This window comes from Hyla sarda, chromosome 4, assembly GCF_029499605.1.
Source record: "Hyla sarda isolate aHylSar1 chromosome 4, aHylSar1.hap1, whole genome shotgun sequence".
Lineage (NCBI taxonomy): Eukaryota > Metazoa > Chordata > Amphibia > Anura > Hylidae > Hyla > Hyla sarda.
This window is the reverse complement of record NC_079192.1, coordinates 257,653,760-257,670,795: the sequence shown is the minus strand read 5'-3', so window position 1 is coordinate 257,670,795 and position 17,036 is coordinate 257,653,760. Positions and strand designations below refer to the sequence as shown.

Below are 17,036 nucleotides of genomic sequence, written 5' to 3'. Positions count from 1 at the left end.
GCTCCTATTGCATGACGGGACGGCGTGCGCGGCAACATGATGACGATGATGGAGAGCGCCGGCGATGGAGGGGATCCCGAAGAGGACGCTCCAGAGCTCCGAGGACAGGTAGGAGACCATCACCGGAGCACACGGGGTACCGTAAATGGCTATCCGACGGCAGCTGAAGCAGTCAGCGCTGCCGGATAGCCGTTTATGCGTTGGCCCCAACATACAAAAGCATTGTATGTTGATGTTGCCTTCAACATGCGATGGCCCCTGAGAGGCCATTGCTTATTTTAATCATCGTATGTCGAGGCCATCGTAGGTTGGAGGGTCACTGTATTTTTTCTTCTCCCATCATCATGAGTGTACTACCATGTGAAGAGATGCACCTGGATATCTATATATTACCAACATGCTGCCCTGTTCAAACTATTGATTATATCTAGAATACAAATATTAGTGATACTATAGCTACATAGGACAGCTATATCATTACCCCAAGCATGGGCAGACACAGACAGATGCTAGTGAAACCAGAAGACCAGAAGAATGGTATATCCTCAAGAATCATCTGAGGTTTTGACATGATACAGATTTCCAATTTTAGACACTGATTCCTCATACATTGTGACCCAGAATAAACATGATAAACATTCAAGCTGTTAAATGATAAAACAGCAAGTTGTAGCATACAAGTACCAGTACAGATGTTAGAAGCAGTCTATAAAGTAATGAGTCATTACCTCCAGGATTAGTTTTCCACTGTTAAAGTTCTAGCTAAATATAGTGGACTACAACTAGGTCCCCTGCACCCTATACTTGCATCAACAACGTTTTTGTCAACACACATTGTTTTGTTTCTTTCACAGGTCTTAAGTGACAAGTTTGGTTGGTCAAAGGGAGAGTTGAATTGATAGTTTCGGACTAGTTTAAGCCCTTCTGGCCTGTGAGCCTCCTAAGTACTTCTGACTGTTCAACATGACTAAATGAATGCTGGATCGTGCTATTCTCTCACAGCAGTATTTTAGTCTTTTTTCAAACTTTCAGGATTTAGTTTTAAAGAGTCTCTTTAATTAAATTATCGAAATGGAAATGTGAACCATAAAGGCACCCTACTAGATTTATTAGATTTAAAATAAATGAGGCTCAAGTATACACTAGCAGTATCATTTAATAGTATACAAAATGCAACTTTTTATATAATTTTGTAGCCTCATAAATACAAAACTGTTTATACTTGGTTAGTACACCCCCCTCTTCCCAAGATATAGGAATTTTTCTATTTTGTTAAATATATTTGTACTTTTACCCTGAATTGTCAGATGGTCATGAACATTATTTCAGAAAGGCCTGACTGCTAGGTTCAGGGAGTTTAAGCCTGATACACAATGCCCCCTAGCCTCATAGTCACACCCCTGAGCCTAGCATTCAAACCACTTTTAAAAATAAAGTCCCTGCTCATCTGAAAATTCAGGGAAAGAAGTAGGCTGGCTGGACTGGGTGAATAGCAGGCAACTAAAGTAGTGAATAGAATTGGTGAATTCCATTACCTAGAACATTTTCCAGAATTACTTAATTGTGCATGTCCTGGAGGTAGAAGAGCTTCTAGCTGGCCTCTAGTGGCTGCAGAGAGAAGTTGCCTGCAGATTAAAAGCGGGAAAAGTCAGTGGTGACTGCATGGGAGCTGAAGGGTAGGTTTATTTTTCCTATTTTCAGGAGCCTCCTGTCTACAGGGGAGAAACTATGTACAGCAGGCAAGATATTTACAAGAGGGCTCTGCATACATAGGGCAAGCTACCTAGAGGGGGTCCATCTTAAATGTGACAAACTTCCTAAAGGGCATCCTACCTACAGGGGGCAAACTACATTCAGGGCAGTCCTATCTATGAGAACAGAACTACCTTCCGGAGGCAAACTATTTTAAAGGAGATATATCATAAAAAAGACGTATCTCCTAATTTTAGATTGCAGAGGGTCCAAGCACTGGGGACCCCCGCGATCTCTGTAGGTAGTGCTAAGTAGCATTCCCCTCTTTGGCTCCTCATAGAAATGTATGGCAGGGTGTGGTGGCCCCCACTTCAGATGGGGGTCGTGATGCACCACTCTAGGGGAGAGCCAGAGCCCCGTACAGGAGATCCCGGGGGGGCCCCAGTGCTCAGACCCCCCCTCCAATCTAAAACTTATCCCCTGTCCTGCGGATGAGGGATAAGTTTCTTTTCATGAGACTACTCCTAAAGGGGTGTCCTACCTACAGGGGGAAAACTTCATAAGAAGAGCAAGCTACCTAACACTACCTACAGGAGGTTCCTACTTAGGGGGCAAATTACGTATGGGGAAAGGTGGGGTAAAACTACCTACAGGGGCAAGCCACCTACTGACCAAGATGGTCATGGTAAACTCACTTCAAGAGTTTAAAAGGGTCCGGAATGTATTTCTGGAGTGTAACAATATTACAAGTTAGGGTAAATACTTGCCATTACTCATTGATCCAGGAATTTATTCTAATCTAGTTTGATTATTAGACTACTAAATTACATAAAAAAATAATGATTGCAGATGGAATATCTATTATGTTGTACATCTATTTTCTGCATATATCATGCTGTTAATAAATGAATTCCATTTATTAATAATATAGCAGTACATGTTTTAAAAATGAATTGTATTCATAATGGATACATCAGTATTTAACCCCTTAACGACGCAGGACGTAAATGTACATCCTGGTGAGCTGGTACTTAACGCACCAGGACGTACATTTACGTCCTATGTATAACAGTGAGCATCGGAGCGATGCTCTTGTCATGCGCGGCAGGTCCCGGTTGCTGATAGCAGCCAAGGACCCGCCGGTAATGGCGGACATCCGCGATCGCGCGGATGTCTGCCATTAACCCCTCAGATGCTGTGCTCAATACAGATCACAGCATCTGCAGCATTGTGGACACTAAAATGGATGATCGGATCACCCGCAGCGCTGCCGCAGCAATCCGGTCATCCAGCATGGCAGCCGGAGGTCCCCTCACCTGCCTCTGCTGCCTTCCACGGGTCTTCTGCTCTGGTCTGCAATCGAGCAGACCAGAGCAGAAGATGACCGATAATACTGATCAGTGCTATGTCCTATGCATGGCACTGAACAGTATTAGCAATCGAATGATTGCTATAAATAGTCCCCTATGGGGACTATTAAATTGTAAAAATAAAAGTAAAAAAAGTTTTTAAAAAAGTAAGAAAAAAGGTGAAAAACCCCCTCCCCCAATAAAAATGTAAAATTGTCCCATTTTCCTTATTTCACCCCCAAAAAGTGTAAAAAATATATATTTTATATACATATCTGGTATCGCCGCGTGCGTAAATATCCCAACTATTGAAATAAAATGTTAATGATACCGTAAGGTGAACGGCGTGAACGAAAAAAAAAAGTCCAAAATAGCAGCTTTTTTTTATAACATTTAATTCCCCAAAAAATCAATAAAAATGTAATCAAAGTTTTATATAAGCAAATATGGCATCAATAAAAAGTACAGATCACGGCGCAAAAAATGAGCCCTCATACCACTGCTTATACGGAAAAATGAAAAAGTTATAGGTCTTCAAAATAGGGGGATTTAAAATGTACTAATTTGGTTAAACAGTTTGCGATTTTTTTAAGCGCAACAGTAATAGAAAAGTAAATTATCATGGATATCATTTTAATCGTATTGACCCAAAGAATAAATAATGATGAAAGACACGAAAAAAGGGACTGACAAGCGGCACCTCGTGTACTACCCGAGGATATACGTGGGAGGTATAGGGAATGGGGGATGTCCCCACGGGGCTTATAGATGGCCGCTCACCTCAATGTGGAAATAACAGGCATGTAACCCCTCTTTAGACGGATACCAACAATGGTGCGTTGCTGCCCAGCCAGTAGGTAGCAGGAGTCAACCCAGGTCGTCCTGTTGATGCAGTAGAAAAAAAGAATAAAGAACACATATCATTTTTACCGTAAATTGTACGGCGTGAAAACGAAACCTTCCAAAATTTGCAAAACTGTGGTTTTCTTTTAAATTTCCCAACACAAATAGTATTTTTTTGGTCACACCATACATTTTATGGTAAAGTGAGTGATGGCATTACAAAGGACAACTGGCTGCAGTACTCCTTTAAGTGTTTATTGTGAAAAAAAAACCCTGTTAACATAGTATGGCATTTCTGAGAAGTTTATTGACATACTGGGTTTGCTGTAAATTCTCTATTTTTTTTAAATGTTTCTTTAGAAACTCAAAATAAAGCAGCAGAATGAACATAGCGAGTTCTTATTTACTGCTGACTAATTTTCTGAGCCTGCCAAAAGTACTGACTGGACATGATCATGAACTGACAATTCACAGTACTGGAATGGATGTACCAGAACAACAAATATTCTGTAATTTAGTATGCAGTGGATACGTAGGCATATGGGGACATCAATGCTGCGACCAAGTACCAATTCTGGGGCAGCAGGGGATTTGTTAGGTGAAAATTTGTGTTTTTGTTATTTTATGGCATTCCCCCTTATAACCATTTTTTTCAGAAACCCAGTAATATATCTTAATACCACAGATGGAGATTTATTAACCCCTTAAGGACCGGGTTTTTTTCCGTTTTTGCATTTTCGTTTTTTGCTCCTTGCCTTTAAAAAATCATAACTCTTTCAATTTTGCACCTAAAGATCCATATTACTGCTTATTTTTTGCGCCACCAATTCTACTTTGTAATGACGTCAGTCATTTTGCCCAAAAATCTACGGCGAAACGGAAAAAAAATCATTGTGTGACAAAATTGAAAAAAAAATGCCATTTTGTAACTTTTGGGGGCTTCCGTTTCTATGTAGTAAATTTTTCGGTAAAAATGACACCTTATCTTTATTCTGTAGGTCCATACAATTAAAATGATACCCTACATATATAGGTTTGATTTTGTCATACTTCTGGAAAAAATCATAACTACATGCAGGAAAATTTATATGTTTAAAATTGTCATATTTTTGCGCCGTGATCTGAAGTTTTTAACGGTACCATTGACCAAGCGGTTTAATTAATGATATATTTTTATAATTCAGACATTTCCGCACGCGGTGATACCATATATGTTTATTTTTATTTTTATTTACACTGTGTTTTTTTTTTTTTTTTTATGGGAAAAGGGGGGTGATTCAAACTTTTAATAGGGGAAGGGTTAAATGATATTCATTCACTTTTTTTCACTTTTTTTTTGCAGTGTTATAGCTCATATAGGGACCTATAACACTGCACACACTGATCTTTATTATTGATCACTAGTTTCTCATATTTAACCAGTGATCGATGATTCTGCCGCATGACTGCTCATGCCTGGATCTCAGGCACTGAGCAGTCATTCGACGATCGGACAGCGAGGAGGCAGGTAGGGGCCCTCCCGCTGTCCTGTAAGCTGTTCGGGATGCCGCGATTTCGCCGCAGATATCCTGAACAGCCCACTGAGTTAACCATCATGGTTTCACTTTCGCTTTTAGCCGCTGCGTGCTATTAGCGGCGGGTCCCGGCTTTACTATGACGCCGGGCCCGCCATGATATGATGCGGGGTTACCGTGTAACCCCGCGTTATATCACGGGAGCAGGACCAAGGACGTACCAGTACGTCCTTGGTCCTTAAGGGGTTAAAATCTGTGTAGAGAAATAGTGGTGCAGTTGCCTATATTTCGGCAAGAGACTGCATTTTAAATTCGAAAGTTTTCGTACTCAAAAAGAGACAGGGTTCATTGACATTGCACTGCTTGAAGAACAGGCTGGCATCCTGGCGTCCTGCACCTAAAGAAGTCTCTGCTGTTTCCATATCGGTATTGGGATTATCCATGCTCCACAGGTGGAAGATACAAGCTTGCTCAAATCACAACAGGATACAAAGTTCCAAGTAGACACAATGAAAAACAGAACTGCTACTTCCAGGTGTGTGGTGATGTGGGATCTCTATTCAGAGACTATGGCCGTGGGTGGTGCACAACTCTCTCGGAAAATATAGGTTCACACAAGGCAGTCACAACACAGCAGGTGTTGAAAGAGGGCAACTTACCACGTTAGTAGTTTGAAACAGATGGCTTTATTCTTTAGACATCGGTGCAGGTATGCGGCAGCACTTCGCCTCGCAGGGCAGACGCCAGCCTTGTTCAGGAAGAAGGTGGTAGCAATTGTTTTGCGCGTGTGCGCTTCAACAGACCATCCCACCTATCCCGTGAGTGTCAGCTATGTAAGTGAACTTCTGCTGACATCATCCACGGGGAGGTGCTTCAACAAGAGTAAGTGTATTAAAAACCATATACTAACGTTAAAATACAAGAACCATAGCATGCAATGTTACAAGAAAACCCCGAGATCGATTCTGTCATTCATTCCAGGTTGCTCTTGTGCTCTGGTTTTTAGAATCCATTTTGCTTCGATCTCTCTTAGTAGTTTCAGATTGTCTCACCCTTTTTCTGGTGTTATCAAAAGCGTTCTATGTGACCGAGGCCATGCGCCAACTAGGGGATCCTTTAACATATGACAAGTTAACATCAAATCCTATGGAAAAGCTGAAGTCCAAACTTCATACTTTCCTTAGGCGACAGGTCGAAATTGGTATTCTATCAGAAAAAAACGCAGAAAAATTATTTCCAACAATGCCTAAAGAGGCTTTTTGGTATTTCCTTCCAAAAATTCACAAGACTCTTGAGGCCCCGTCCGGGAGACCCATTGTCTCCAGGGTGGGGTCTCTTACAGAGTCACTTTCGAAATACATCGACAGGCTTCTTTGGCCCCTTCTTAAAGAGATTCAAGCTCTGGTCCTTGATACCAATGATTTCTTGTCTGCACTCAGCGCCCTCTCCTGGCAAGATGGCTTCATCCTCACTTCCATTGATGTGGAAAGTTTATACACTAGGATCCCCCAGAGGGAGGGCGCTGAGTGCATACGACAAATCTTGGTACAACATGAAAAAGTACTAACTTTACAAATTTTGTAGTTGACGCTTTGCTGTTCATCCTTGAAAATAATGTTTTCAAGTTCGGGGAGCAATGGTTTAGGCAAAAAGAGGGTACTGCGATGGGTAACCCCGTCGCATGTACCCTGGCTGACCTTTTCTTGGCTTGCTTTGAGCAATCATATGTTTTTTCATTAACAAACACATACCTGAGGTACATTCACTGTTACCTCAGGTATGTGGATGATATTTTCATGCTATGGAATGGCACAGTAGAGGATTTTACGAATTCGTAGAATATTTGAATCACAATAGCATGAATATGAAATTCACCTCTAAATGGGACACAAAAGAATTGGAATTCCTGGATGTGGTGGTGGAGGATGGAATGCTAGTCACAAAAGGCTACGGCCTCTAATTCATATTTGCATTTCTCCAGCTACCACCCTGCGCATACCAGGAATGCAATTCCATATGGGCAATATTTAAGGCTGCGCAGGATTAATAGCTCGGATGAGCATTTCCTAGCGCAGGCAAATAAACTCACCCTAAGGCTGAAAAATAGAGAGTATCCCCCTGATGTGTTACAGCTAGCTTTTGAAAAACCACACAAAACTACCCGTAAGATGTTGCTCGAAGAAAAAAGCTGCCTGGAAAATAATAGTGTTGGCGAGAACGTTAAGTTCAAGTTCCCATTTAAGTTTAGTCCTATGAGAGATGCCATTAAACAGTCCATTCAGTCTAACTGGAGTCTGATTGAAAGAGACCCTTCTATGGGCAATGTCAGACTCCAAAAACCCGTAGTCACATTTAAAAGAACAAAAAACGTAAAAGATTAACTAGTGTCTAGCAAATTCAGTGAAAAGAAAAAAGAAACATGGTTAGACAAAAGCTCCCCGACCGGGAACTTTAAATGCGGCAGGTGCAAATGGTGTTCTTTTTTCTGTGCAGGTAAACAGATACAGCTAGATGGACATTTAAAAGATATTACCAAATTTATATGTTGCAGGACTAGTTACGTGATCTATGCGATTACATGTCCTTGTAGCCGGTTCTATATAGGGAGCACCGTGAGAGCATTAAATACACGTTTCCGGGAGCATGTATGGTCCATCTGCTCAGGAAAAGGCTCCCCACGGCTAATAGAACATGTAAAGATGGCACACAATAGTGACAGCAGTGTACTAAAATTTATGGGAATAAAAAAATAACACCAGAAAAAGGGCGAGACAATCTAAAACTACTAAGAGAGATCGAAGCAAAATGGATTCTAAAAACCAGAGCACAAGAGCAACCTGAAATGAATGACAGAATCGATCTCAGGGTTTACTTGTAACATTGCATGCTATGGTTCTTGTATTTTAACGTTAGTATATGTTTTTAATACACTTACTCTTGTTGAAGCACCTCCCCGTGGATGATGTCAGCAGAAGTTCACTTACATAGCTGACACTCACGGGATAGGTGGGATGGTCTGTTGAAGCGCACACGCGCGAAACAATTGTTACCACCTTCTTCCTGAACAAGGCTGGCGTCTGCCCTGCGAGGCGAAGTGCTGCCGCATACCTGCACCGATGTCTAAAGAATAAAGCCGTCTGTTTCAAACTACTAACGTGGTGAGTTGCCCTCTTTCAACACTTGCTCTGTTGTTTACCAATCGATGGTCGGCTTAAACAGAGCAGTTTACCGCCGTTAATGGTTGACATCTGCGATCACGGGGATGTCTACCATTAACCCCTCAGATGCCGAGATCAATACAGACCAAGGCATCTGCGGGAGTGCGGTCAGAAAAATGCATGATAGGATCGCTCTCAGCACTGCTGTGACAATTCGATCATCTGTAAGGGTGGACGGAGGTCCCCTCATGTGGACGGAGGTCCCCTCCGGTGTCTGCTGCTCTGGTCTGAGATCGAGCAGACCAGAGTTGAAGATAGCCGATAACACTGATCAGTGCTATGCCCTATGCATTGCACTGAACAGATTAGAAATTAAAGTATTGCTATAAATAGTCCCCTATGGGGACTATTAAAGTCTAAAAATAAAAGTATAAAAGTATAAAAATGTGAAAAATCCCCTTCCCCATTTTTCCCCCATTTTACCCCAAAAAGTGTAAGTAAAAATTTAATAAACATTTTTGGTATCGCCAGGTGCATAAATATCCAAACTATTAAAATATATTGTTAATTATCCCATACGGTGAACGGCGTGAACATTAAAAAAAAAGTCCAAAATTGCTGTTTTTATTACATATTATTCCCAATAAAATTGATAAAAAATTTGTTAAAAGTTTTATGTATACAAATGTGGTATCAAAAAAAGTACAGATCATGGTGCAAAAAATGAACCCTCATAACGCTGCTTATAAGGAAAAATGAAAAAGTTATAGGTCAGCAAAATAGAGGGATTTTAAATGCAGTAATTTGGTTTAAAAGTTAACGATTTTTTTTTAAGCGGTACAATAACAATAAAAAAGTATGTAATCATGGATCGTATTGACCCACAGAATAAAGAAAATATGTCTATTTTACCGTAAAGTGTACAGCATAAAAACGAATCCTTCCAAAATTTGCTAAATTGCTGTTTTCATATCAATTTCCCCACACAAATGGCATTTTTTTCTTTGCACCATACATTTTATGAATGTCATTATAAAGGACAACTGGTTGCGCAAAAATTGAGTCTTCATACTAGTCTGTGGATGAAAATGTAAAAGAATTATGATTTTTAGAAGGCGAAGAGGAAAAAATTTTTATGTAAAAATAAAATTAGGCTGAGTCCTTAAAGGACAACTGCAGTGGTACCGATTTACATATGCCCGTGCCCGGGCCTCAAAAGTAAACAAAATAAACTCATACATACCTTCCTACGAGCCCCCGTTGGTCCGGCACAGGCCTCACGGTCCGGCAGTGGTGACATCATTCCACTTCCTGGGGAGGGGGAAGCCGCAGAGCCGTCGGCGTATCACCGGCCGCTGAGATGTCACGCCCTGGCTGGTGATAGGCTGAGGCGACTGTCATGTAAGAAGCCAGCTACAGATCCATACATGACAGCCGGCTCAGCCTATCACCAGCCGGGGCGGGACAAAACTCATTGTTGTCTATTTTAGTAATGCTGTTCCTCTGTTATTGCTTATAGAAATGTACACATCGATAACTTCAGTATTATCAATCCCTTTGTCAACACAACATGTTCCAATATATTCGGACACTGACAGGGTGAGATTATGTAGGGGCATAAACTATTGACAGGGAAAATGGCAACACCCAGTTGTCAATTTATGTATACATTTAAGGTCAAATATTGGAAAGAAACTTACAAAGCAGAAAGGAAAGTAATGAAGCATATCATTGTAATTTTATAGGGTATACAATTATTTACTAGAACAACCATTTTAGGAGATCTGAGGGGTCCTCTTTAAGTTGACAGTGAGTATATAACACTAAAATCAACTTTTACTTTTCTCAGATGGAGTTTTGTGGTATCTAAACCTTGGTAAGATAATATGTAGTGGATTGCAGTTGATATTTTTAGATTTCTTCTTTAATTGAAACAAATGTCATAAAATCAAGAGAATTATGTCATAGACCTTAGCTTGACATGTTACCTTTCGTGAACTTAATGTGAACACTGATCAAACCGTCACTGACATTAGGTATTCTTTTAATTTGATATATCTATTTCCACACTTTTGTACACATTTTGTATGTTTCTCTAATAGGTCAGAGGTGCAGGCTTAAATTCATGAAATCAGAATATTTAGATACTTTAAATAAGACATAAAAAAATTAATGACCACTCTTCTGATAAAAAAAGAATACAGTCTTCAAAAACTATAAATGGAACACTTAATTCATAAAATAACATTTGGACTAAAGGTATTTCATACGCATTGAAGTAATCCTTCAATGCCAACAATGTTCCCCATGTCTTATAAACATCTAATTGTTAACTTTGTAAAAAGTAATCTAGCAACATGGCATGTTTTTACTTACATGTGTCGATTCTGTAGTACAGCCCTTGGTAATATATTATTATCAATCATTTTCCTCTAAATATAAATTCTCATAATTCACCATATACAACAAGATTATGGCTAGAAATAAATGTGCATTGACTGTATCAGACCTAAAAGTGTAAGGGTATGTTCACACTGATTAATTGGCAAGGAACTCTGGAATTTCCATTTTTTTCCACACATAATTCACGCAATATATAGGAGGAAACTGTTCCACACGCAAATTCAACTCAAATTCCACATGGAATGGCCTTGGGCTGAATAAAACAATTTCATTGATTTCTATGGGACAAAGACGTGGATTCCGCATGAGGAAAGAACATGCTCATTCTTCATGCGTAACAGAATTCAGCGTCGGAATTCCGCTTGCGGAAATTCCTCAAGGCATGTTCACACTACGGATTTGTAGCTGAATTTCCACTCACGGAATTCAACGAGTGGAGATTCAGCCTGGCAGCCGGCGGCGGCGGTAGGACCGCGCGGCACTGCACAATCATCATTGATGGCTATGCAGTGCTCGCAGACTTCTACGCAAAGAATGAACATGCTCTTTCTTTGCGCAGAACAATTTCAGCGGCGGAATTGTCCACCGCTGAAATTCCGCAGTATCAACGAGTCTCGCGGAAGGGCATTCACACAGATGCAACACTGCAGCTCTAGACCGCTCCAGGTGGAGCAAAAATTAGATTATATTAAAGGATTTGTTCATCCAATGCAAGACACCTCCCCTCTGGGTAACGATAAACCCACTCTGGAATGATACCAATGATAGTACGGGAATGTCTCAAAAATGCCTCCTATATGAATAATTCCGGGTCCACTGTACTGTAAATAGATGTACCAGATAACAATGAACTATAGGAGACCAGACCTGAGCTGCAGTGAAGAAGGCGAACAATCGCGCACGTCCTGCAGTGGCAGGGGACCCGACCGTCTGCCGGGATACACGCGCCACTGATACACATGGCGCGTGTATCCCGGCAGACGGTCGGGTCCCCTGCCACTGCAGGACGTGCGCGATTGTTCGCCTTCTTCACTGCAGCTCAGGTCTGGTCTCCTATAGTTCATTGTTATCTGGTACATCTATTTACAGTACAGTGGACCTGGAATTATTCATATAGGAGGCATTTTTGAGACATTCCCGTACTATCATTGGTATCATTCCAGAGTGGGTTTATCGTTACCCAGAGGGGAGGTGTCTTGCATTGGATGAACAAGTCCTTTAATATAATCTAATTTTTGCTCCACCTGGAGCGGTCTAGAGCTGCAGTGTTGCACTTTAATAAATGTGGTCATTAAAGGCTGTGACCATTCATATTACTCTCTATATAGGATTATTAACCCTTTTGAGTGTTCAATTAACCCTTTGTGTGTTGTGTTACCCCTGAGGAAGCCTGGTTATATATGTGATAATGAGTAAACTTAACCAGGCAGAAACGCGTCGGGTGTACTTGGGGTTATCTTTACGCATACTTAATGCAATCAGATATGTATTGTGAATGGTTCGCTTAAACATACCAGGCGATCATCATAAATAGGATACATACATTAATTTTCTATAATTATTATTTGGTGATAGTATTATTATATTGCACTAATATTGTGGTGAATTTTATCTAGCTATACAATTAAATGCTAAGTTTTACGGCACCTTTATAAATATTTTTCTTTAGTTTTGATCCGCAAGGTGTAGTCGCTAAGGCAGACGTGAGGCCCTACTACTTACGTACTATAAAAACATTCACACAGATGGTAAGGTTCACTGTGCGGAATTTCACTTGCGGAATTCCGCGGGAATTCTGCAGTGTGAATATACCCTCAGTGTGAACTGAGGAGCATAAATCCAGTTAAACTCTATTGGGTTTTTCATTGCTGACTTGGAGAGGAATAAGCGAGCAGCATTACTTAAGTAAATTCCTCTCCAATTTCTCAGTGTGAACATACCCTAAGTGTGTCTAAAATACAGTACTGTACCATACAGTGAGTACATATAGAGGGTGGAGAAAAAGCAGTTACATCTGGGTCCTGGTGCATGAGGGACCCAAAAGGTTTCCTGCCACATAAGAAGACAATAGTATTATAAATTGCAGATGTTAAGTGCCTTCAAGTTACATTGTACTTGTTAGGAGTGTTCCTCAAAGACAAACCAATGAAAGGGTGTCATTCTACTAGCTGGCAGTGGCAATTTTGTGGGAAACCCTGGCACCAATGGTGCAGTTTCCCTGCCCTGCCACTTCAGGTGAAATAAAACATTACAAAATAATAAAATCAATAGACTGTGTGTGCAATGCAGACATGCCAAGTCCTCCCGAGTGAGAAGACCTCTTAGTATCCTTTCCCCAGTGTAGTTATTTAAGGAGGGTCTTCAATGCTGCCCCTCCCCCCAAAATTTAATAAAAATATGGTATTTGAAAATGATTTCTAAACAGTGTTGGGGAAACAAAAAGAAATTGACATTATTTGAAAGACACTCAAGATAATAGGAAGTTCTCTTTCATTCCACAGCATTACTGTTAAAGGGTTGTAATTCATAAGGTCAGGAGATGAATAGGTTAACAAGTGCACAATGATTAAGCCCAGCAAACTACTGGTTATCTTTCTGTGCTTCAGGACACAAATCCATTTTTTTTTTTTTTTTTTTGAGAAGACGTACACAGCCAAATTTGTTGAGTACACAGTGTCTGGCGTAAGCAGGTTTTATCTACAGAATCTGACGCAACTTGAATGTGAATGGGTTTGGTACTTTATCCTGGTAGTGATTGGTCTAGAACTTACACTCCCTCTTGTCTTTAAATATTACACTGCTATATGACACAGGAAAAGTCTTCACAAGTCTGAGTGGCCAAAAAAAAAAGATTTTCCAAATTGTTGCCCTGTGCAAACTGAACTAACTGAAGGTACAATTCAATTTTTTTTATTTAATGTCTTTGGTAATTTGGTTATTTCTTTTATATTTTTAAATATCTATAATGGAACAACATTAAGAACTTACTTTTGTAAATACTTTTGTATTTAATTTTCTATTCACTTAACTCTTAATTTAAATGGAATGCTTAGTTTACTTTTAAAATGTTATTTATTATAGAACATTTTTGCTTTTTTTATTTTTATAAGCTTTTTTTTCATTTTTTATTTTCTTTTATTTTTTTTTATAACATTTTTATAAGCTTATATAACTTGTTTGGTAATATACATATTAGTAAGTACTGTTTTTATTTTTTTTTATTTTTCTGAAAGATTTCAATTCTCAACAGTTGTCCTCCACATATACTTCGGTTTTTAAGAGTGTTTTTACAATGTTATAGGGTAATGTTATCATGCATGTAATAGATAATGTAATTTTAATGTTAATTTTCTTAGCTAAAACACATTCATTCTTTTAGAACAATAAATAAAAACCGTGTTTTACAACCTTTAACATTTTATTGGTCCACACTGTTCTAATGTCTCTATGATGACATGATAATAGCAATTTCAATATCATTTGAAGCGCTTGTATTCCAGTTAATTAGTGTAATTAAGTATTTTGCTTTGTTTTCAAATATATCTACGATTACCTAAACAATTCAATAACATATAAGCTACGGTGCATGTAACAAGTCATCGACCACATAGAAATTAAGAGAAATACCCATTAACACCAATAATGGCCCAGATTTACTATTGTAAAAATTGTTTCTTGTTGTGTTTCTAGCATTTAAAGCATGTTTACACCTCGACTACTCGAAAAGAGCATATGGCCTTGGTATTTACTGCATTCCCAATATTAAGGTTTTCTTATAGATTTTGGCCCGTGTCTGCACTTTTCTGACCACCTAGGAAATGGACTGTTTTCACATTAGTGATGTGATTGTCACATTCGGTGCAAAATTGTGAACACCATGTAAGTAGGTGCAGATTTACATGAGATAAACCAGCCAAATAAACTAAACAGCAATCACAGATAAAAAATCTTGTGCAGAGAAAAAGTTGAGCAGTTGCCGCCCATAAAGACCATACAGATTGCTTCTTTTATTTTTCAGATGCCTTTTTAAAGCAATCTGATTTTTTCTGCAGAAGTTTTGATACCCCCCCCCCCCCTTAGGTATATGAAATACTTGCTTGAATAGATATTTTTTTGTAGACAGATACACAACTTCTTAGATGTCAACAGTTATGTAATTAAAAAAACTTTATGTATATGACATTTGCAAGTAACCCAGCAATTCTACAATTGATAAATGTTACGCCTAGCGCTCCGGGTCCCCGCTCCTCCCCGGAGCGCTCACGGCGTCTTTCTCCCTGCAGCTTCCCGGTCAGTCCCGCTGACCGGGAGCGCTGCTCTGTCTCGGCCGTTGGGGATGCGATTCGCACAGCGGGACGCGCCCGCTCGCGAATCGCATCCCAGGTCACTTACCCGTTCCCGTCTCCTGCGGTCATGTGCTGGCGCGCGCGGCTCCGCTCTCTAGGGCGCGCGCGCGCCAGCTCCCTGAGACTTAAAGGGCCAGTGCACCAATGATTGGTGCCTGGCCCAATTAGCTTAATTGGCTCCCACCTGGTCCCTGACTATATCTAACCTCCTCCCTTGCACTTCCTTGCCGGATCTTGTTGCCATCGTGCCTTGTGAAAGCGTTTTGTGTGTTTATAAGCCAGTGTACCAGAACTCCTGCTATCTCCCCTGACTACGAATCTTGCCGCCTGCCCCCGACCTTCTGCTACGTCCGACTTTGCTTCTGCCTACTCCCTTGTACCTCGCCTTTCTTCAGCAGCCAGAGAGGTGTGCCGTTGCTAGTGGATACGACCTGGTCACTACCGCCGCAGCAAGACCATCCCGCTTTGCGGCGGGCTCTGGTGAAAACCTGTAGTGGCTTAGAACCGGTCCACTAGCGCGGTCCTCGCCATCCCTCTCTGGCACAGAGGATCCACTACCTGCCAGCCGGCATCGTGACAGTAGATCCGGCCATGGATCCCGCTGAAGTTCCTCTGCCAGCTGCCGCCGACCCCCCTACATTGGTCGCCCGACAAGAGCACCAGCTGTCGTACTTGACCACCATGACACAGCAACTCCAGTCGCAGCTACAGCAGCTCCAGTCACAGCTACAGCAAGTTCAGTCTCAGCTTCAGCAGCAACAACCATCTCCTCCGCCAGCTCCTGCACCCCTTCCGCAGCGAGTGGCCACTCCTAGCCTCCGCCTGTCTTTGCCGGACAAATTTAATGGGGACTCTAAGTTTTGCCGTGGCTTCCTTTCGCAATGTTCTCTGCACTTGGAGATGATGTCGGACCAGTTTCCTACTGAAAGGTCTAAGGTGGCTTTCGTAGTCAGCCTTCTGTCTGGAAAAGCCCTGTCATGGGCCACACCGCTCTGGGACCGCAATGACCCCGTCACTGCCTCTGTACACTCCTTCTTCTCGGAAATTCGAAGTGTCTTTGAGGAACCTGCCCGAGCCTCTTCTGCTGAGACTGCCCTGCTGAACCTAGTCCAGGGTAATTCCTCCGTTGGCGAGTACGCCATACAATTCCGTACTCTTGCTTCTGAACTATCCTGGAATAATGAGGCTCTCTGCGCGACCTTTAAAAAAGGCCTATCCAGCAACATTAAAGATGTTCTGGCCGCACGAGAGACTCCTGCTAGCCTTCATGAACTCATTCATCTAGCCACTCGCATTGACATGCGTTTTTCTGAGAGGCATCAAGAGCTCCGCCAGGAAAAAGACTTAGATCTCTGGACACCTCTCCCACAGTCTCCACTGCAATCTGCGCCTAGGCCTCCCGCCGAGGAGGCCATGCAAGTGGATCGGTCTCGCCTGACCCTGGAAGAGAGGAATCGCCGTAAGGAGGAGAATCTTTGTCTGTACTGTGCCAGTACTGAACATTTTTTGGTGGATTGCCCAATCCGCCCTCCACGCCTGGGAAACGCACGCTCGCACTCAGCTCTCGTGGGTGTGGCGTCTCTTGATACTAAGTCGGCTTCTCCACGTCTCACGGTGCCTGTTCGGATCTCTACTTCAGCCAGCTCTCCCCTCTCAGCCGTGGCCTGCCTGGACTCTGGAGCTTCTGGGAATTTTATTCGGGAGTCCTTAGTGAATAAATTCCGCATTCCG

General features: G+C 41.4%; 1 protein-coding gene across 18 annotated transcripts in view; it reads left to right on the top strand.

Moving 5' to 3' along the window:
• The window catches only part of SLC38A4 (solute carrier family 38 member 4), a 162,876-nt gene that overhangs the window by 98,093 nt on the left and 47,747 nt on the right, over positions 1 to 17,036 (top strand). The window contains exon 1 of one of the 18 annotated variants that reach the window (XM_056574009.1): positions 10,343 to 10,365. The exons of the other annotated variants lie outside the window; for them this stretch is intronic. The gene's annotated coding sequence lies outside the window, so the exon portion shown is untranslated. Of the gene's footprint in view, positions 1 to 10,342; positions 10,366 to 17,036 lie in introns of those variants that run through there. 18 annotated transcript variants of the gene reach the window in all.